Below are 24,119 nucleotides of genomic sequence, written 5' to 3'. Positions count from 1 at the left end.
AACCACAAGTTAGCATTCATTGTTATTACACTCTGCTGACATTTAAATATCGCACAGACCTTTAATGCAGAAGATTGTGGACTGTATTTTCAAGACTGTAACATTGATATTAAGTCTTAATTTTTCTAGGGCTCAGTTGAATTGCAATTTACAATTCAGTTGACCTTTGACTTTCAAGGATTTAACATTTATGGCTTCAAGTATTACAAGTGACACCAAAGGTCCTTGAAATGTAATAATTTATCATTTCATTTCACTAGATTCAAACACAGAAGTGCATGCCTTGAGGTTGATATGTGCTTGCCACTCTGAACTTTGTGGTCTCCTTCTGATTCTATGTATTTGGCTTTCGGAACATATCTGCAGTGAATGGAGACAATCTGGGTCACACATTAAACAATATGTCAAGATTAGGACAAGCCCCTATGGAAAGTCTCTTTCTCTCTTCTTTCAGCTCTTTTTCCCCCCTTCATTCTCTCTCTTAATTCTTCTATGTGTATCAGAAATGTATCCAATAAGGAAAATTTTACAAATTAGTTAGTGACTTTATATTGAAACCTACTCAGGGACATTTTCACTTGAGCAAGGCCAAAAGTAATGTTAATTATAATGAAAAGATAATGCTAACACTAAAATATTCTAATTAAAAATAGTACAAAAAAGTAATGTTACTTAAAGAGAAATATCCCTAATGGGATGGAATATTAAGCTTGTCACTTAGGTCAGTATTTCATGGCAAATGATAATAAAAAAATGACAAAAAAATGTATTCATAGCCACATGGGCCCTACAAAGTATCTGAAATTTGTTATAGTAAATAATTATTTCTTGCCAAGATTGAAAAGATCATTTGAGTTAGTGGTTTTCAAATATGGCTGTGCAACATATTGTCCTATGAAACTTTTTTACAAAATGTATATTCCACACCCACCCAAGTATCATACTCTCTGATTCTTGAACCCGGAAATATTTTCTTCACAAAAATTACCAGAAGTTTATAAATTATGTTAGTCTTTTTACAGAACTATCTTTTAGCTTTACTGAATCCTCTCTGTTGTAGGCTTATTTGGTGTTTTATTTTTTGTTCTCATTTTTATTTTTTCTTTCCTTTTACTTTCACTTATTTCATTTTACTCTTCCTTTACTAATATGTTGAGTGAATACTTCCTTCATTAATTTTCAGTCTTTTTTATTATGTAAATTTAAAAACTACTAATTTCCCTCTAAGATTGACACTAGCTGTGTTCTACTAGTTTTAAAAATGTAGTATTTTAAATGTCATTCAGTAAAAAATGTTTTCTAATTTCTGTCATTGTTTTAGTCAGCTTTTTCAATGCTGTGACCAAAAGATCTGACAAGTACAATTTTAGAGGAACAAAAATTTAGTTTAAGGATCATGATTTTAAAGCTGGCTTCATTCCTCAGGGGTCGAGGTGAGGCAGAACATCATAACAGAAGAGTGTGGAGGAGGAAGGCAGCTAAGACAAGGCAACAGGAAGGAGAGGGAGAGGGAATGAGGGAGGAAGAGAGATAGAGATAGAGAAGGAGAGATAGAGACCAAGAGAGAAAGCGAAAGAGAGGAACTCCCTTCACCAGGGACAAAATGTACATACCCCAAAGGCACACACCCAATGACCCACCTCCTCCAGCCACACCCTACCAGCCTACAAGTTACCACCCAGTTAATTCCTATCAGTGGATTAACACACAGATTAGGCTAAGGGTCTCAGAACCAATCATACCATCTCTAAACCCTTTTGCATTGATTTACACATAGACTTTTGGGGGACTTTTTATATCTAAACCATAACAGTCATCTTTTTCTATTCAATTTATAAACATGTTTCTTAGTATTCAAATATCTGAGCTTTATTGTCTTTACATCATTTTTTTTTGTAGTCTGAGAACATGAACTATATGGATGTGTAGCACTTATAAACCATAAATAAATAAATCTTTTAAAATTTACTTTATAATGCTTACAAAGCAGTCTTCATTTTTAGCTATGGTACACATTTACATAATAATCCTTGTCGGGCTGGGGATGTGGCTCAAGAGGTAGCAAGCTCGCCTGGCATGCGTGCGGTCCAGGTTCGATTCTCAGCACCACATACAAACAAAGATATTGTGTCTGCTGAAAACTAAAAAATAAATATTTAAAAAAAATAATCCTTGTCTGTTAAATCTAATATCTGAGGTCTCTCTTGTTTCTTTTATCTAGTATTGTGTTGTAGTTTCACTGATATTTCCTTCTTTCCTTTGTGTGCTTCATTATTTTTTATTTTGGGCTTTGATTTTTTTAAAAGTATTTTCAGAAAATCCATAAGGCTTATAATAAAACACTTCTTTAGTGAAGGTTTTCTTTTGCTTTACTACATGGTTTTACCAGCCCAAGACTATTTTAAACTGAATTTGGGCTTGAGGTTTTTTGAATCATTCAGGTGATAAGAATTTGGGCAACAACTCTACAAGAAATCAGGAAAACCAGCTTGTGGTCATGAATTCTCAGGGCCTTATTTCCCCTGCTGTTCTTGATGTACGCATGCCCAGAGAACTTTCTTTTGTGTCTTTCATGATGGTGGTGAAGGCAAGGTAGTGGGTTAGGTGTATTTCTATTATTCTTCCAATGAGGTTGTAGTCTTTAGGGACTTTCTATGCCTTACCTTTATGGGAATGAATCCCTTATTCAACTTTTCACCTTCATGGACCCTAGGAATGGATCCCCCCCTGCATATTTAATTTAATAAAAATAGAAACTCATATTCTCAATTTTATAAATCATGTATGGGTTTAGGCAGATGTGGAGTTCAGTTTATATCCATTCCTTTCCATTTTCAGTTAGATTGTAACATTCTTAGCTCTTCAATGATATTAAGAAGTGAAAAACCAGCCTCTACCTCAGAGCAAAGCCTGTCCAAGGAAGGGACATCACCTTTGTCCTTGAAAAAACCCACAGAGCACTCCTAGGCACATTCCCACCCTGCTAAATTGTTTATCTACAAATAACAGGAGAGATCTGCTGTGACAGGTGTCCCTGACTCAGTCAGGCTAGGTGGGGACCCATAGCAACTCCCTAGCAGCCACCAATCAACATGAGACAGGGAAATACCTGGGATGCCAGATGACCCTCCCAGTAGTTTATGGTGGTTGATAACATGTTGGGAAACCATGTAGTTTAGCGTACACCCCTCATGCCTAAACCAATTTGTTTAAAAGAATCCCCCTCTTGCACTAACCAATCACCCCTACCCAACTTGTTCCCACCAGTGAATGTGCTAATCATGTTTTAAAGTTGTTATTTGATTTTCCCGTGGTGTGTGATGATTTGCTAAGAGATGCTATGATGTATGTGAAGTCCCTGCCTTCTCCAAAAAATGTATAAAACTGCTGCAAACCCTGGGCTCGGGGCCTCTCAGCGTCACCAGTTGCTGTGTGTGCGCGCGCGGAGGACCGAGCTAGCTCGCAATAAATACCTCTTTGCTGCTTACATCGATCTTGGGTCTCTGATGGTCTTTTGGGGGTCCTGAATTCGAGCATAACAGAAGATGAAAAAGTATTTTTACAGTGTTCTTTATTTTTCACTGAGAAAAATCAATCCCAATGGTATAATATGACATATGACTCTTAATGGGAATCCAGAGCTTCATCCATTGAGCCTGTCCTCTCCACAGAGCAGAGGACATGGTGTCCAGCAGGTCTGGATCATGACTAAAGCACAAAGGGGTTACTCTCTCCTTAGTTCCCATACGAGAAATGTCCCTGGAATACACTCTGATCACCCAACTTAGACTAAATCACTATAGCCAGGAGATAAAGGTATTAAACTAGCAACAGACTCTGTCACCAGAAAAAGAAAGGAAGGAGCACTTGGGAGGCCAAGACAAAGGTGTGCACTTGCGCACTCTGTTTTATTGAACCCATGCCCTATCAACAAGAGATAGGTATTCACTCTATTTACTTGGGAGGGAGGGCAATGCCTAGGCTAAGAAGCTTGTTCAACTTCCTACAACCAGGAAGGTCCAGAGCCAACTCAAACCTGGGTCTGTTTGATTCCATACCCCATGTTCCTAACCACTGTACTCTCCTGCCAGATACTCATCCTTTAACTGGCCACTCATTCATTCTGTATTTAATGGAACAGAACTCAGGACATGGTGTTCTGGTGAACAGAAGGAAAGATGTGAGAATGTGGGCCAGTCCAAGTAGGCAGCTTTGGAACTAGTGAAGGTGTTGAGATAGATGAGAGAGAGATCACTGGATAAACCTAAGCACATGGGGCATATGTTACCTTTCCTCCAAGATGAGCCTGCCATCTATTTGGATCTGGGAAGGTAAGTTAATGCCACTCAAATAAAGCCAGACTGGGCTGCCTTGAATTTACCCTAAGAACAATTTTGATGTACCAGTGCACACACACATACACAACAGCAAAACAACAACAACAATAACAAACAAACAAACCCCCACAAACTTAACTCTAAAAAGCTCTGAAAGAATGAGAGAGAGAGAGAGAGAGAGTGTGTGTCTCAAGAAGTGGAGAGAGGTAGTATCCAGGTGGTGCACAGCACATACCACAGTGTAAAGCTTCTACCTGGGGCCTTTAGAGCTCTCCCTCTCCCCAGAGCACTACTGTGCTCACAGTTACCAGGCATCAGGTTTCTAGTCAGTTGCCCCCCATCTCTCTCTCTGTATCTTTCTCCCTGACCTGTGTCTTCCTTCCCGGACAGCATAAACCCATTCTTAACATAGAACCTTGGATCCTTGTGTTTTGCCTTTAAAAACATTTTGTTTCCCCATAGTTCAATATACTGATCAGTCCAGTAAAGACCCAGTAGGCAAAGAGCATCAGCCAAGAAATGAGGAATTAGGAGTGGGAAGTTTGCACATACTTTTCACTTTAATTTTTTTTTTTTTTTGCTTTCTCCCAAGTTTTAAACATATACAATATAACACTTTCAGGAATGGAAGATAAACCTAAATTATATGAAGTGGGGGGTGAAGGGTAAGCTTAATAAAACATTGTTGCAAATGATCTGCCTTATGAAAAAAGAGATTTTATTTTCTCCATAGACACTGAAAACACTTACTTGGATAACAATCCGATGTGTAGCTGAGGATGGAATTGTTCTTTGTCCTTCACTGTCTTTGTTTGTTCTCCGTGATAATGTCTCAGTAAAACACTATTACTAATCTAATATTGCATGGTTTCTTAAACCTGGGATCCTTTATGACCAGCTGCCATGTGAGGGGATTCAGTATCTATGTGCAAGTCATTTCAGGAGGTACTCTTCCGATGACACAATGACTTGCAGACATGCAGAGTTTGAATCAACTGCTCTCAGCAATAAATCAAACTCACTGGTAACGGACCTGGCAGTTTTTCATCTTGGATTTCTATTTTTTTTTTTTTACCAGAAATATCCTTTTGGGAAAACTTCAAAAGCTTTTGAAATAAAAACAAACTAAATTGCTTCTTTTGCAAAAGATAACACCAGACTTTATTTGTTTAAAAAGAAATTAGTTGGATTAATTTGAATGCTATTTGTCTTGGTCCTTGGTTTTTTCGTGTGTGTTATTTTTATCACCTATGTTTATCCCTTAAGAAGTAAACTTCTTTAATGGCTACAAAATGAGTTTAAGGGGGGGGGCACAAAATGAGAGAGACTTATTTAGATAAAATCAGTTTTCACCCTACCCTCCAGCATACAAGCACTCAAAAAATCTCTATGGCAACCCCCCTCATTTTTTAATGCCATTCCCATGAGTCACAGACACACCTGTCTGTACCCCCATACATAGGGACCAGAGTGGCAATGTCTGCCATCTGGAAATGCTTACTGTCATATTTCATTCATTCTAAGATGCATATACTTTTCATATTTTAATAACTCTTAAATAAAGTTACTTCTTACAATAAATAGTCATGCTTTAAATGACAGATTTTTTTTCTTAGTGGCATGTGAAGTAATCATAAGCTTTCTAACTGACAATATCTTATATTTCACAAAATAAGGTATTGAATGATACCTAATGAAAGATATTCATACAGGGTTTGATAGACTCTGTTAGCATATTTTAGTTCAAAATAAAAAGTGATCAAATGATCAAAATTCAGAAGATGGAGCAAGAAAGATGTTTCCTAAAAATGAAGAGACCAAAGTTACAATTTAAAAAGTACCTATTTATTGAGCATTTACTATTTGCTAGGCACTACCCTTTTAACATGGTGGATACAATAATGTACAAAATACATTTTGTGGTGCTTACATTATTGTGAGAAAAACAGACAATAAATAAATGTACAATAAGTCAATTGATAATCAGTGCTATGAAGTAAAACAGGACTGTCAGGAAAAAGATAGTGGAAGGAAGTGAAGAAAGAGTGCCATTTTAGATGAGATGGTCAGGGTGGTCTTCTCTGAAGAGGTGACATTCACTTAAAGATGGAGGCAAAGATGTGAGTTATATGTCTCCTGGCTGTAGAACATTTCAGAAAGGGAGGATATATGCTGGGGGCGGGGGGAGGAGGGGTATTCAAGACGATTTTTACACTCTTCTTTCAAGAAACTCCTAAAATAAGCTTTGTGACTATCTTTTCCTCATAAACTGCTGTTAGGGTATGATAGCATAAAAAAAAAAAAAACAGTGAAGACCAGTTTGCTTCTGACATCTATTGTTTCAGGTGCACAGAATTGGATTGATGCAATCACTTGAATTCAGCAGCACACTGTCTTTACCAGTCCATACATAGCCTCCTTAATGACACTTAATTAGTCAGTAATTGGTTTGTTCCCTTCTGTTCTGATCCCGTTTTCTTATTTCACCATGACTCCCACACTCACACATTTAAGGTGTTTTCCTCCAATACATATTACTATGTACCTTTATTTATAAAATAATAGTTATCTTTGGCTAGCGTGCTACAGTCAGTGAGCATGCATGTTCTAGAAGATGAGGCCAAAGAGTTAGGATAGGCAGATAGATAAGGATAAATCAAACGCAGGTCCTGTAGGACTCTACAGGTCGCTGTGAGGATTCAGCTTTCATCCTGAATCATGTGGGAGGTTAATAAGAATTTGATCAGAGGAGTGATGTGGCCTGACTTACATATGGGGTTTTGTGCTCCTATGTGTGGGATGGGGATGAAGGGAGTAGAAGAAAGGGGTTGGCAAGGATGGAAACACAAGAATGATAAATAGGTCACTAGATTGTAGATCGGGGTATATATAAAGAAAAAGCCGGGACCGAGCTTTGAGGCCATCCATGAAGGACTAGGTAGATGAGGAGAAACCAAATGCAACTGAGAGCAACCATCAGGGAGGTTGGATGGGAATCAAAACAAGATACCATCTCAGATACCAAGGGATGGAAGTGTTCCAGATCAAGATAGAAACCATTGGCCAATTCTGCTTATGAGATGGGTAAGATGTAGCCATCTTATTTGGAGGCTGGGAAACTATAGAGGACCTTTGCAAGAGATGATCTGGTAGGATGTAAGGGTAAGAATCTGATTCTTAAAAGTTAAAGTGAGAATAGAAGATGAAATAGAAAGTTAAAGCAGCACTTATAAACAATCTCTCTAAAGATCTGGATGTCAGCTAGAAAAGGATATAGGATATAGGAGAAGTTCTGTTTTTTTAAAAAAGACATAGCATGTTTATACTCATTAAAGAAGGGCCTTCTTTCTTGGATTCCTGACCCCTGGTCTCTTTAAATTAATTAATACAATAGGGAGAGAAATATACAAATGAGATCTGAATTTGATATCCTAAGTTAAATTCTGAAAGCAATATTATTTACAGTTTTACTAATGACTGTCTCAGAGGGATACAGAAAATCCATGTTTTGTTTTTTTGTTTTTTTTTTTTATATTCTGATGTGCTTTGTTTCTTAATAAGAAATGTTTGGGGGAAATGGCATTTTTACACACTTTTAATTAGCAATATAATATGAAAGAGTGCCTTCTGCCAGAAGAAGTGCATGCATCTCAATATTAAATCATTAACAATTGGAAAACAAGATATTATTCTGAAAAGAAATAATCCTATCACTGTGCTCCTCCTTTTCAATATCAGAGCTGACAGATAAGCAAGTCTCATTAGAAATATATAAGAGTCTCCTGACATCTGTTACAGTGGATGGCTGACAGTAACTCTAAACACATTGACTCTATTTATTACAGAAGAGCTAGACTGAATTAATGAGGATTCTAGCCCAGTGGTTCACCGACCTTGCTGCACATTTTATTTCCCAAAGCTTGTGACCCACCCCTAGAGACTGATTGATTCGATCTGCATTAGGAAGTAGACATAAGTATGTTTTAAGACCTTCCCAGGTAATTTCAATACGCAGCTAAAGCTGAGAGTCATTGCCTGGTATTGAAGCTTTTCATCTCAAGTGGAAGAATTCAGCTATGATGAAAAGGCTTGAAATTTGATCTCATCTCAAAACCAGAACAGGAAATAGCCACCTCCACTTGAAGTCATCTTGTACCATGGAATTCCCATCTGCCACAGAGAGCACACACCCATAAATGTGCTTGTGTGGCAGCTCCAAGTACTGCCCATTGAAGGCCAGAGAGGGGTGACTGGCCTTCTGTGGGCAGCCCCACATGCCTTCTCTTCTGCCCATGACTAGATGACTATTGAAGGCCTGAGAGATGGCAGAAGCAAACTTCTCTTTACGTTTTTTTTTAATGCTATCATACCCTAACAGCAGGGTATGAGGAAAAGATAGTCAGAAAGCTTATTTTAGGTGTTTGTTGAAAGGACAGGGTGAAAGAAGGAAAGGCAACTATAAACAAGAAAACACACAGAATATATGAATGAAGAAGACAAAACTCAGCGGAAGCAGCTCTCTAGTGGCAAAATCACTTTTGGTTTCAATTGCCCACAAACTCAGGGAACAATTAAATTTTCTCTTTAGTTGTTGATGACAGCAGGATGTTCTCTCTCTAGATAAATAGAATACTACAACAAAGATCTTGAACTAAAGAAAGTCTTTCAATGTCCACTTCCCACTGAGAAATTTGATTTTTTTGGACAAATTATCAACAGAAGATAAATAAAAAGCTTAAAGAGCAAAAGAATATACCCACAATTTTATCACTGTAACTTATCTATTTATTTGTTATTCATGTTCTTGTTATAAATACTCATGTATGGGTGTAACCCTAGAGTAGATGGGCTTTTGTGACCATGGGTTCTAGTTGGATTTCAGGTGCACAGAATTGGATTGATGCAATCACTTGAATTCAGCAGCACACTGTCTTTACCAGTCCACACATGGTCTCCTTAATGACACTTAATTAGTCATTAATTGGTTAGTTACCTTCTTTCCTGATCCCATTCTCTTATTTCACCATGACCCCCACACTAATACATTTAAGGTGTTTTCTTCCAATACATATTACTGCTTATCTTTTTTATGAAAATATTGATTCATGAATCACATTAAAAAATTATGAGCATTATAAATGTACCTTTAAATTTATAGTAATGGTATTAAGTTACATATTGCATTCAATTTTTAAAAATCACTCAACATCATGCATTCTGCATTGAAATATAGGTAGGTAGGTAAATAGATAGATTTTTAAATCTTTTGACTGCTAAAGAGTATTCCATGGCTTGCATTCTATTGTAGGAATCCTTTTCCAGCAGTCATCATCACTTCTATTTTGATGCTTGTACTGTAGCCCAATGTATTCATGCATCTATTAAAATTTATTTTCTGCTTTAATTATTTAGATCTTTTTTTAGCATTGTACTTAATCTGAAAGCACACACACATATATACAAGCATTAGTTTTCCAGGAACGCTATAACAAAGTACCACCAACTGGGTGGCTTAAGCAATAAAAATGTGTTTATTTTTATTGTTTTTCTGGAGACTGTAAGTACAAGATCAAGATATCAGCAGGGTGAATTTCTTCCAACAACTCTCGACAACTCTCTCCTTTTCTTACATTTGACCATCATCTCTTTTTTTTTCCTATGGTCTCCTCTTTGTGTATGTGTGTCCAAATTCCCTCTTCTTATAAGGACTATGGTAATATTGGATTAGAGAACACTCTAAAAACATCATTTTAACATAATTTCTTCTTTAAGGACTTTATCTCCAAATGTATTTTCATTACAAAATACCAGGGGCTAGGACTTTAACATGTGGATTTTGGGGGACACAATCTAGCCTTGTGTGTGTATGTGTGTGTGTGTGTGTATAATATATATTTTACATATAATATATCTAGAAAATATATAACACCTCTAGAAAATTAGAAAAATGTTATATATGTATATGAACATATACACACATAAAATCTATGTACATTTATATAAACATATAGATATAAAAATATACACACACACACATATATATATATATATATATAGAGAGAGAGAGAGAGAGAGAGAGAGAGATAAAAAGAATAAGAGAGCATTTTCTAATTTTGTAGATAAAATCTGAAGACAAATACCTGGAGAGGGAATGTGAGTCAAAAGATAAACATTTGTGTAGATATATTTATGGCTAAATTGCTTTCCAGATATATTGCACCCATGTGTGTTGCCAACTTCTCTAGGTTTGTGCCAGTTTTACTGAGTATTGCTAGCATTGGGGACCACATTACATTTTTCAACAAATATAAAATTAATTTGCTTTTTGAGTTTTTAAGTCTCTGCAGCAGTAACTTACGATCCCTATTCAGTACTAAGTACAGTGCCAAGTCAATACTGTACTTTAGACACCAATAGCACAGTGTCTATTACAAAATGAAAGTGAGAAAATGTATTACCACTGTTATGTCCTTATAAAGCATTTGATAACTTTGATGGTTTCTGATTGTATTAGGGTTCTCTAGAGAAAAAGAACGTGTGTGTGCATGTGTGTACAACAGAGAGAGACAGAAGATTCCCCTTATACTATATCATATAGCACATAATTAATTAACTAATGAATGAATGAGTATATTAATTTCCTCTCCACTTACAGGACTTAGAAATCATTCTTGCCTTTTAAATTTTGTTTGCCTGGGTTTGAGATTCAAAATGTTTCACAAGATAAAAACACGTATTAAAAATGTCAGCCTGAAGCAAACATTTTAAAGTATCTGTATTAAAATGTATGAGACAGGACTAGATAACTATGAAATTAAAGCAATTTTGTTTTCTGCTTACATTTTCTGTACAATCTACCATGCCTACTGAGCATGATGAAGTTAGCCAGCATACCTTTAACCACTTCAGCCCATGCTAGGAAGAGAAACAGGAGGTGTCATGGCTTCCCAGTTTCTCCCTTTTTTGGAGCAAGGAATCTGCTTTTAGTTCAAGTTCCAACTACAAAATGCTCTTTCAACCAAAAGGTGTTTCAAAACCCCTTACAATCCCCAAGGACAGTAAAGAGTACAGAATCAAGACTGATAGAAAATATTTAATTCAGAGATAGGTCATAGACTACAGCTTCCTGAAAACAGAGAGAAAAGTCCTTTGGGAACTTAGTCTTAGCAGGTATTTCTTAAGAGAGAGAAAGAACTCCTTAGCAATATATTTTAGCATTTGTACTTAAAAAGACATTCACACAAGTACCTAAGGAAAGAGTAAGAGTAGGTTCTGAATATGAAACTTATGGAGTCTAGTTCCATAAGAATATTCTACAGAAGACCAGAAGGTCTTGGTGCAGCTTGAGGGACCATGCAATTAGTCCTGCACCCTTCTAGAGACCATTCCCTAGACTCACCAAGTCATAGAAGGAGAATGGGAAGTTTGTGGCAAACACCACTGTTCTCTATTTAAGTTTCATTGTTCAATTAGTAATTTAATGATCTATACAGCACTTTTAATAATATGAGTGGGTTCAGCCATTCTTAATTAATCCTTCATTAAGTCCAAAGTAAGCACAACCCTTTGCCATAGGTATTTTTTACAGGATAAACCTGCAGAGGAACGTTGGATCAGGACTAAGTTTCTATGCAAAATCTTAGATTCACATGTGTGTTTTCCTGAGTAAGAGGTTATAGCTTTCTTTAGACCTTCAAAAAAATCTATGACCCTAAAAAGTAAAGAATGAATATTTTGGAAAAATAATTTTAAAAAACCTGAATATGTCCTAACTCATCCTTTTAATCAAGAATTTGATGATGAGAGCAAGAGGTAAATATCCCACCTACATAGTATGCACTCACAGGCTTGTTTCTGCCTGAGTGTCCCTACATGTTACACTTATTTCATGGGGAAGAAAACATAGCAGGAGAGAAGATACAGAACATTCCATTACACTCAAGAAGTGGTGAGAGGGGAGGGGAGGGGGGATAGTAGGGGATAGGAAAGGCAGCAGAATACAACAGTCACTAATATGGCATTATGTAAAAATTGTGAATGTGTAACTGATGTGATTCTGCAATTTGTATTTGGGGTAAAAATGGGAGTTCATAACTCACTTGAATCAAATGTATGAAAGATGATATGTCATGAGCTTTGTAATGTTTTGAACAACCAATAAAAAAAAGAAGTGGTCATCAATTTTGAATCTGTTCCAAATATTTCTACCCATTTTTTCTTCAAGTATGAAATCACCTGATCTGCTCCTTCAGACTTAATCTCTGAAGATAGATTTGAGGAAAGCTAGCCTAAAAAGAAGGAAACAGGGAGACCTGGAACATACAGGCATCTTCTAGGTCTACTGCATTATTTCATTAAAGTTCTGGGCACCAACTCAATAATTATTTTTGCAGCTACACAAGCAATACAACTGCCACAGCTTGATGTGCTGCTGAAGGCTGTCCAGACAGTGCAGGGAGGTGCATCCTGGGGAAGGTAGGAAGCAAAAAAAAAAAAAAAAAAACAATTGACAGTCCTCACTAAAGACAAGAGAGCTTCACCAAAAGCTGTTAGAATCCTAGAGTTAACATGATTCTCATTCTAACTTGGGGAAAATACTGAAAGAGAGAAAAGTTTGGCAAAGGAGAGAGAGAGAGAGAGAATAGAGAAGGAGGGTGTGTGTGTGTGTGTGTAAAGGACAAGTGACCAGGGAGAGGATCAAAAGGAAGAAAGGTGACAAAGAGCTTATGTGTGCTTAGGGAAGTAAATGCCACTTCACCAAGTAAGGAACACAGTCCCTGCTTCCTGTGACAAGGCAAAGTAATGGTATTTGGCCAATGCCATAATTAGAAATAATGTGGTTATGGATTGCGTATTTAGGATGATCATTTTCAATAGATGTTTCTGTGGCCTTTGGGTAACTAAGGCACTATGTGTACAGTGCTGTGTATATAGAAAGGCTCTGGGAACTACTGTCAAATCACATGCTGCCTGAAATACCACTGTGAGTGGGAGACAAGAAAGAGGATGCAGACATTTGTTCTTCTGTTGAGCTAGATACTGTGGATATAGTGATGGACAAGTTGCCCTCGGGTAGATGATGTTCACATTGAGCTGAGCATAGTGGTACCTATGGTTAAAATCAAATGTAAACTAAATGTGATGGTAAACTTTATATGACAACTTGGGTGGTCTGTGATGCCCAGATATTTTGTTAAATATTCTGGATGTAAGGGTGTTTGAGGATTAGTTTACATTTAAATAAATACCCTGAATAAAGTAGATTGTCCTCCAAAACATGGGTGGGTCTTATACCAACACATGAAGGCCTGACTACATCAAAAGACTTACTTGCCCTGAGCAAGAAGAAATTCTGCAGCACATAGCCTTCAAACTGGAACTGTAGCATTCATTCTTTCCTGAGTCTCCAGCTTGCTGGACTATCCTACAGATTTTGGTCTAGCCAACCTCCATTATCAATTGAGCCAATTCCTTGAAATAAATCTCTTCATTTAATATACATAGAAGAATGCAAAGACTACCTATTCTATGGCTTTAGTTTCTCTGGAGAACAATGATTAACACAAGAAACTAAATTGAAATAACTATAAGGTAATATTTATGATGTTATACAGGAGACACTACAGATTTTTAGTTAAATCATCCAGCAGAAACCAGACTTCTCTGTAGTTGTAAGGGTCCAATAGGCAAACTTTGAAAGAGCTACTTTCTGCTGCCTTCTGAGGGTGTGGGATGTTGCAGTGGAATGTTCACCTGTTATATGGGACTGCTGAGTTGTCTCAGCTGGGCATTTCTAATGGGAAGTACTGTTCCAGCTCTAGCATGTAGCCTTGAAAACAAGGGGTTTACTAGCATGGGTTGTTTTACTGATTATTTTTCTTCTTTAGTGCTAAAGATCAAGATCTGGACCTCATGCATGCTAGGCAAGGGTTCTACCACTAAGCTATATCCCTAGCCCTGCTTTATTTTTTAAAGATCATTATACATTTCATTACAGAGATAATAACACTTTTCTGGACTTGGAGACTCAGAAATTCTGAAATCCCAGAAATTCTGATAAGAAAGAAGACTTCAGCTAGAAATTCAGGGACCTGGCATGGTCTGGTATTTTCCTTACTAATGAAGGCCCACCATGATATAAAGGGCTTAGGAAAATAGAAGGATACATTGTTCAATGAGCACAAAACCTTCTTCAAGAAGAAAATAGAATATTCAAATGCAAAAGCACAATTCAAGAGTTTTAAACTTATATAAGAGTAATAAGTCAACAAACTTAGCAACATGATTCTCAGGGGAGCCAGTTAGAAAAGAAGGTCTATATGTGATCAGTAAAAGCTGTAGTGCTGCTCATGGAGAAAATGGAATAATTTGACCAGAGACATGGAGACTTATATTGTGGAATGACTTCACATGAGATGAACATATAGAATATATATATATTCTCTTTCAGAGAAAGAGAGAGAGAGAGAAAGAGAGAGAGAGAGAGAGAGAGAGAGAGAAGAAAAAGAAGGAGGAGGAGGAGGAGGAGGAGGAGAGACAGAAGGAAGAATAGGAGAGGGAGAGGCATAGAAAGTAAAAGGGATAAAGACACAGACCAGGATAGTCTGTCAATAAAATTTTTACACGTGATACATTTTGTTACCAGACCACAAAGTACTTGCGAGTCTTGGAGATGGTTAGATGACAGTCACAATTATTTCTAAATCACATTACCAAAGCATTTCTATTGGGAGCTAGCAGAATTTAATCACTATTTTTAAAAGCTCTTCCAAAAACTAAAAGAGAGACTAAGAAAGGATATTAACATAGGTTTAATTCATGGTATTTCCATACATTTCAAAGAAGGCATTGGCCATGTTCGATAAACAAATTCTCTTCTACAAGAATAGCAGGGTCTCCTTATCACAATTGTATCAAAGACCATACTCTTGGATACCATACCTGCATTCTTTCTCTTCCTAAAAATTTGCACACCTCCCAGATTTTTTTCTCTTGTATTCTAAGATTACTCAATAGGGTATATGTCATTGGTACCAGCTTTTCTTTCCTTCCTTGGCTATTGCTGGTTGAATTATTTAAGCTATGAAATTCCCTTAGGAAATAACTATCGATCTCCTGTTTGAACATGAAGGTGACTCTCAAGCACCTTTTCCTCAAACTTTTGAGAAACATTGTTAAAGAATGCAAGGTCATAAGCCCCAGTTCAAACTGAAAATCAAACAAATAGTGGACCATATCCTAACAGGACTCATTGGAGTCTCTTTAGACTGCAGAAGCATTACTCAACTGCCATGAGTTCTAATTTTAATTTGTACATGCCCAGAGCATGAATTTTTCTGAGACTGTGAGTCAGTATTAAAGGACTAGAGGTCTATTCTAAGTAAACACATTTTTTTTCTATGATATCCTTCAGACTTAGAAGGATTCATATGCATTTCAAAATGCCCTTGTTCCTTCCAATCTACCCTTCTTCAGATAAGGTAGGCTAAGCTTGTTATCTTTTTCTCAAAAAATGACAATTCCACTTAACAAAGCTTGTTTTTCATTATGCAGAGATGGTGAGATTCCCCCTCCCTTTGCCCCAGGTTATTAAAACTAAGTTTGATTTTTTTTAAAAAAAATGACTTTGTTTATAAGAACTCAAGAAAAGATACATGCTTCTTGGGATTTAGAGATATGAGAAATGAAAAAGGAAGAACAGACCTTCATTATAGATCTAATGAAGAAATGCTGGTGATGAATTACAAGTTTCCAGGGCATTGGAAAAAGCAAAAGAATCTTCCAGACTATCAAGTGAACCTCAAATTAATATCAATGTCTACAAAATAAGAAGTTTGGACACCAGACCACCCAAGATTTTCTACTTTCTCTAAAATATTTGAGTATAAACATGGCATATTTATAGTCTCTGATCTTGTGATGCTGAGTCCTTCAAGAGCCTGCGCTTACTCATACTCTTTTCCTGTGTTTCCCTCTGTCATCTCATTTGTAAAATACAATTATAAATGATATCTTCCTAGGAAAATCCATTAACAATTGTTTGTTTTTTCCTACTTGGTTAATAGAAGAAATTGATACCCTAAAATTCTCTGGGGACTTTATGAATACTTCTCATTGTTCTCGTCCTTTGCCAGGGTACATACAGGTTAAAACAAAGAAGTAGGATTGACTTCGGCTTCAAGTTAGGATGCAGAAGGATGCAGAAGGCAGACCATACTTTTCTAAGGGACTGGTGAAGAGCAGTGGCAGTAAGAAAGCCTTGATAAATTATATCACAGAGAGAAATAAGCCCTTTATAGGTGGGCAGAGAATAGCAGTCGCTTCCATCCTTGGACCCCAGGCCCATCAGAGCTGCTATAGGTCAGGAGACTATCTGGGGAGAAAGGAAATAGATAGGGCTTCCTTGAATGAATAGGCTAGAGGGTTGAGCTGAGAAGCTAAAAAAAAAAAAAAAAAACAGCCCCAAAAGTCCAGCTTTCTTCACAAGGAGAAAGCAGCTGTGGAGGAGGGGCTGCTGAGCAGAAGGCAATCACATGGTCCTGGGCATTTTACAGGGATTTGATCCGGGGCCATCCAAGACTGCAATCAACCCTTGCCAGCATTAACACCAAGATAAAAAAGACTCAATATTTCTTTATCTGCAATATCTGGAATCTTCTTATATACAGATATGTACACACTATTATACATACATATATACACATATATAATATTGTAATGTGTATGTGTGTATATACATATATATACTATATATGTTGTGTGTATTTATGTATGCAATATATACTATAATGTGTATACATTGGCATATATATGCATTACAGTAGTATATATGTACATATTATATTGTCTTATGGAATACATACATACATATGAGAACACAGGAACCTGTGATCATCAATAAAAATATTAGAAATAAAGACCCAGAGATATATATTTATTGAATTTAATAGAGAGGAACTTTTAAAAACAATTGTAAATTCATCAAGGAATTTACAGGAAAGTACATATTATGGACAAAGAAAAGAAAGTTTCCCTTGATTTTATTTTTTTGAAACCCCACATAACAATATTTTGTATTGGTGTATATTAATTATATGGATCAGTGTGTTTCATTTTATGTCTGTACATGTAAATAACATAATTTAATCAGTTTTCCTCCTCAGTCCCTCCTCTCCTGATTTTCTAACAAAAAAAAAAAAAGGAAACACCATGAAACAAATGAAAATTTTGAAACTGAAAAATATAATATTAGAAGTCAAAAATTATTGAATATCACAGATTGAATATCACAGAAATGGATAAGTGAGTCTAAAGATAATTCATTCAATAAAGATTATAAAACAGAGTGAAAATGGGTCAGGAAGCATTTTTGAAGTAGTTTTTTTCGTAGCCAAGAAGTGTTTGTTTTCTCCTGGTGTCTCTCGCTCTGTCTTCCAACTGCCCTCCCTGTCTTTCAGCTTACCCTGGGCTAGACGTGGTATAGGCACATGGGCAGTGCTGTCAACTTGAAGCATTACAGTAACTAAAAACACAGGAAGAGGGCTCTAAGATGTAAGGTGTAGTTATCTTCTATTCCATGGAAGACAATGAACCAGTAAGTTCATGAAGTCATAACCACTGTATAGCTCTACTTTTAGTTCAAACATGACAACACCCAAATTCTGAATTTCTGGTGTGAAAAAAAATAACTTTAAATACAAACATTTCATTTAATCAGTTAATAATAATTCTTCTCTTTTCTCTACATGGCATTTTAAAAATACAAAATAGACATTTCAGAAGAAAACAGAGTAATGACATGGCAAGTAAATCTAGAAATGCTCCATTTAATAATTTATTCTGTAAAATTTAAAGTGTAATGACATAAAAGTGACCAAGTATGGAGAGACTATTAACCAATTAAATCCCAAGATTTCAGTGCTACATATATTTCAACAAAATTGATACAGATACAGATACACTAAAATAGGCCCAAAATAATGATTTAGAGCTTATATACATGTTCCTATGTAAATTAATATTAATATCATTATACTATAATGCAATTATCATGCACTTATTATCATGCACTTTTATATTACATAACTATGTTATAAGTTATATGCTGTTTTGAAGTGTTTTTTAAAATTCTAATTTGTTATATATGACAAGAGAATGCATTACAATTCATATTATACATGTAGAGCACAATTTTTCATATCTCTGGTTGTACATGTACTTAGGATAATGATGTCCATCTCATTCCATTGTCTTTCCTATCCCCATTCCCCCTCCCTTCCCTCTCTTCCATTTGCTCTATCTAGAGTTCATCTAATCTACCCGTGCTCCCCCACAACCCCATTATGAATCAGTATCCTTATATCAGAGAAAACATTTGACATTTTGTTTTGGGGAATTGACTAACTTCACTTAGCATTATATTCTCCAACTCCATCACCATGATTTTATTCTCTTTTAATGCCAAGTAAAATTCCATTGTGTACATATACCACATTTTCTTTATTCATTCATCTATTGAAGGGCATCTAGGTTGGTTCCACAGTTTAGCTATGAATTGTGCTTCTATAAACAATGATATGGCTGTATCCCTGTAGTAAGCTGTTTTTAAATCCTTTGGGTATAGACGGAGGAGAGGGATAGCTGGGTCAAATGGTGGTTCCATTCCCAGTTTTCCAAGGATTCTCCTTACTGCTTTCCATACTGGCTGCACCAATTTGCAGTTCCACCAGCAGTGTATGAGTGTACCTTTCCCCCCATGTCATCACCAGCACTTATTGTTGTTTGTATGCATAATAGCTGCCATTCTGACTGGAGTGAGATGAAATCTTAGAGTAGTTTTGATTTGCATTTCTCTAATTGCTAGAGATGTTGAACATTTTTTCATATATTTGTTAATTGATTGTATTTCATCTTTTGAGAAGTGTCTTTTCAGTTCCTTGGCCCATTTACTGATAGGATTATTTGATTTGGGGGTGTTAAGATTTTTTAGTTCTTTATATATCCTAGAGATTAGTGCTCTATCTGATGTGTGTGTGGTAAGAATTTTCTCCCAAAATGTAGGCTCTCTATTTACCTCACTGATTGTTTCTTTTGCTGAGAAGAAGTTTTTGGTTTGAATTCAACCCATTTATTGATTGTTGGTTTTAATTCTTGTGCTATAGGAGTCTTATTAAGGAAGTAGGGGCCTAATCCCACATGATGGAGATTTGTACCTACTTTTTCTTCTAATAGGTGCAGTGTCTCTGGTTTAATTCCTAGGTTCTTGATCCACTTTGAGTTGAGTTTTGTGCATAGTGAGAGGTAGGGGTTTAATTTCATTTTGATGCATATGGATTTCCAGTTTTCCCAGCACCATTTGTCACAGAGGGTGTCTTTTCTCCTATGTATGTTTTTGGCTCCTTTGTCTAATATAAGATAACTGTAGTTATGTGGGTTTGTCTCTGTGTCCTCTGTTCTGTACCATCAGTCTACAAGTCTATTTGGTGCCAATACTATGCTGTTTTTGTTACTGTTGTTCTGCAGTATAGTTTAAAGTCTGGTATACTGATGCCACCTACTTCACTCTTCTTGCTAAGGATTGCTTTACCTATTCTGGGTCTCTTATTTTTCCAGATGAATTTCATGACTTTTTTTTCTATTTCTATGAGGAATGTCATTGGGATTTTGATTGGAATCGCATTAAATCTGTTTAGTGATTTTGGTAATACGGTCATTTTGACAATATTAATTCTGCCTATCTGAGAACAAGGGCAATCTTTCCATCTTCTAAGGTCTTCTTTAATTTCTTTCTTTAATGTTCTGTAGTTTTCGTTGTAGACGTCTTTCACCTCTTTTGTTGATTCCCAAATATTTTATTTTATTTTTTTTTGAGGCTATTGTAAATGAGGTAGTTTTCCTTGTTTCCCTTTCAGAGGATTTGTCACTGATATACATAAATGCCTTTGATATATGGGTGTTGATTTTATATCCTGCTACTTTGCTGAATTTATTAATTAGTTCTAGAAATTTTCTAGTGGATTTTTTTGGGTCTTCTAGGCAAATAGTGCTAATTTGAGTTCTTCTTTTCCTATCCACATCCCTTTAATTTCTTTTGTCTGCCTAATGGCTCCAGCCAGTGCATAAGAACTATGTTAAATAGAAGTGGTGAAAAAGGCCATCCTTGTCTTGTTCCAGTTTTTATAGAGAATGCTTTCAATTTTTCTCCATTTAAAATGATGTTGACCTGGGGTTTAGCATAAATAGCTTTTATGATGTTGAGATATGTTCCTGTTATCCCTAGTTTTTCTAATGTTTTGAACATGAAGGTGTGCTGTATTTTGTTGAATGCTTTTTCTGCATCTATTGAGATAATCATATGATTCTTATCTTTAAGTCTATTGATGTAATAAATTACATTTATTGATTTCTGTATATTGAAACAACGTTGCATCCCTCATCTGAACCCTACATGGTCATGGTGCACTATCTTTTTAATATGATTTTGTATTTGATTTGCCAGAATTTTATTGAGAATTTTGGCATCTATGTTCATTAGAGATATTGGTCTGAAGTTTTCTTTCTTTGATGTGTTTTTGCCTGGTTTTGGAAGCAGGTGATACTGGCCTCATAGAATGAATTTGGAAGTGCTCCTTCTTTTTCTATTTCATGAAAATGTTTGAGGAGTATTGGTATTAGTTCTCCATTAACGGTCTTTTAGAACTCAGCTGTGTATCCATCTAGTCCTAGGCTTTTCTTGGTTGGTAGGCTTCTGATGGTGTCTTCTATTTCATTGCTTGAAATTCATCTGTTTAAATTGTGTATCTCATCCTGGTTCAATTTGGGTAAATCATATAACTCTAGAAATTTTTTGATGCCTTTGATATTTTCTATTTTATTGTAAATAATTTCTAATTATCATCTGTATTCCTGTAGTGTCTGCTGTGATATTTCCTTTTTCATCACATATGTTAGTGATTTGAGTTTTCTCTCTCCTTCTCTTCATTAACATGGCTAAAGGTTTATCAATATTATCTATTTTTTCAAAAAATCAACTTTTTGTTTTGTTGATTTTTTCAATTATTTCTTTTGTTTCAATTTCATTGATTTCAGCTCTGATTTTAATTATTTCCTGCCTTCTACTAATTTTTGTGTTGGTTTGTTCTTTTTCTAGGGATTTGAGATGTAATGTTAAGTCATTTATTTGTTGACTTTTTATTCTTTTAAGGAATGAACCCTATGCCATGAACTTTCCTCTTAGTACTGCCTTCATAGTGTCCCAGAGATTTCAATATGTTGTGTCAGTGTTTTCAAATAACTCTAAGAATTTTCTTAATCTCCTCTTTGATGTCTTCTGCAACCCATTCATTTAGTAGCATATTATTTAGTCTCCAGATTTGGAGTAGCTTTTATTTCTTATGTTCTCATTGATTTCTAATTTCATTCCATTATGATCTGATAGAATGCAGGGTAGTATCTCCACTTTTTTGTATTTGCTAAGAGTTGCTTTGTGGCATAATATATGGTCTATTTTAGAGAAGGATCCATGTGCTGCTGAGAAGAAAGTGTATTTGCTCATTGAAGGATGAAATATTCTGTATATGTCAGTTAAGTCTAAGTTATTGATTGTATAACTGACTTCTATAGTTTCTTTGTTCAGCTTTTATTTGGAAGTCTATCCAGTGGTGAAAGGGGTGTGTTAAAGCCGCCCAGAATTATTGTGTTCTGATCTATTTGACTCTTGAACTTGAGTTTTTTTGATGAACGTAGATGCTCCATTGTTTGGGGCATATATATTTATAATTGTTATGTCTTGTTGGTGTATGGTTCCCTTGAGCAGAATGTAGTGTCCTTCTTTATCCCTTTTGATTAACTTTAGCTTGAAGTCTACTTTATTTGATATGCTTACTTCTGCAGGTACATGTGAATGGTATGATTTTTCCCAACCTTTCGCCTTCAGTCTATGAACATCTTTTCCTATGAAATGAGTTTCTTGGAGGCAGTATATTGTGGGTCTTTTTTTTTTTCATTTTTAATCTACTAGTCTATGTCTTTTGTTTGGTGAGTTTAGGCCATTAACATTCAGGATTATTATTGAGACATGATTTGTATTCCCAGCCTGTTAGAGTCTGTAAACAACTTAGGATGGCGCCTGGCATTTTGCCAGAGGGAGTGGTTTGTGAAGTAACACCAGTGAGCCATTAAGTGTGGAGATTCCTTATTGGTTGACTGCTGTATCTAGTTTATGTTAATTAAGATAAGCTGTGTGGAATGGATAAATACCTCTGTTGTCCTACAATAAAAGGCTCCCACTCCTGCTGTATCAATGTAGACAAGTTGTTCCTCACTCCCCGGTTATTTTGCTGCAGCCAGACTGCGGCACGAGCCCTTTATGTTTCTTTTTGGAATTTAGCTTGACTTGGTTTCTCCCTTGATTAGTTTTTCCCTTAGTATAACCTCCTTCTGTTGATTTTCATCATTGTTTTTTATTTCCTATTCATGGAATATTTTGCTGAAGATGTTCTAGTTCAGGCTTTCTAGTTGTAAATTCTTTTAACTTTTGTTTATCATGGAAGGTTTTTTATTTCATCGTCAAATCTAAAGCTTAATTTTGCTGGATATCAGATTCTTTGTTGGCATCCATTTCCTTTCAGAGTTTGGTATATGTTGTTCCATGATCTCCTGGCTTTGAGGGTCTGGGTTAAAAATCTGCTGAGATACGAATTGGTCTCCCCCTATATATGATCTGATTCCTCTCTCTTGCAGCCTTTACGATTCTATCCTTATTCTGTATGCTAGGCATTTTCATTATAATGTATTTTGGTTTAGATCTGTTGTAATTTTGTACATTTGGTGTCCTGTAAGTCTCTTGTATTTTTTTTCCAATTCATTCTTTATGCTTGGGAAATTTTCTGATATTATCTCATTGAAGAGATTGTGCATTCCTTTGGCTTGAAATTCTGTACCTTCCACTACCCCAATAACTCTTAGATTTGGTCTTTTGATGCTGTTTCATAGTTCTTGGATGTTCTGTTCATGGTTTTTTTACCATCTTCGCTGTGATCAACTTTATTTTCCAGATTGTATACTTTGTCTTCATTATCTGACATTGTATACTTTGTCTTCATTATCTGACATTCTTTCTTTCAAGTGATCTAGTCTGTTGGTTATATTTTCTATTGAGTTTTTTATTTGATTTATTGTATCCTGCATTTCAAGGATTTCTGACTATTTTTCTTTTTTCAGAGTATTTGTTTCTTTCTTGAAGTAATCTTTTGATACCTGTATTTGCGCTCTTATCTCTTTGTTGGAGTGATCAGTTTTTGTCTATATTTGCTCATTTAGGTCATTCTTTAGTTCACAGATCATTTTAATTATGAACATTCTGAACTCCTTCTCTGACATTTCATCAACTTTGCTGTCCATGGGTTCTGTTATTGTAGTATCCTGATCTGTTTGGGGTACTTTCCTCCCTTGTTTTTTCATGTTGTCTGTGTCTTCCTTTCTTACATAATCTTGTAGTATCCATGCAGATTGTCTGTACCTCACCTTGATGCTGGGCTTCCAGACCCTGCAAGTGTCCCTAGATGTATGCTACTGCAACTAAAGGTGGTGGCAGCAATAGTGGAGGTATCTTGAGATTGCAGTGGAGGTGCCTGAAGATGGATGCAATATCTTTCAGAGATGGGGCTGAAAGGGTGGGTCTTACACTGTCTTTGGGATGCCTGTTCCAAGATGCAGCTGCTTCTAGGCTCTGTCTGTTGTCAAAAGGTAGAAGCTACTGCATGGGAAAGGTTTTGGCAATGT

The sequence above is a fragment of the Marmota monax genome, unplaced genomic scaffold (assembly GCF_021218885.2).
Source record: "Marmota monax isolate L192 unplaced genomic scaffold, Marmota_monax_Labrador192_F-V1.1 WCK01_AAM20220418_F8-fsc00013, whole genome shotgun sequence".
NCBI lineage: Eukaryota > Metazoa > Chordata > Mammalia > Rodentia > Sciuridae > Marmota > Marmota monax.
This window is presented reverse-complemented; position numbering follows the sequence as displayed.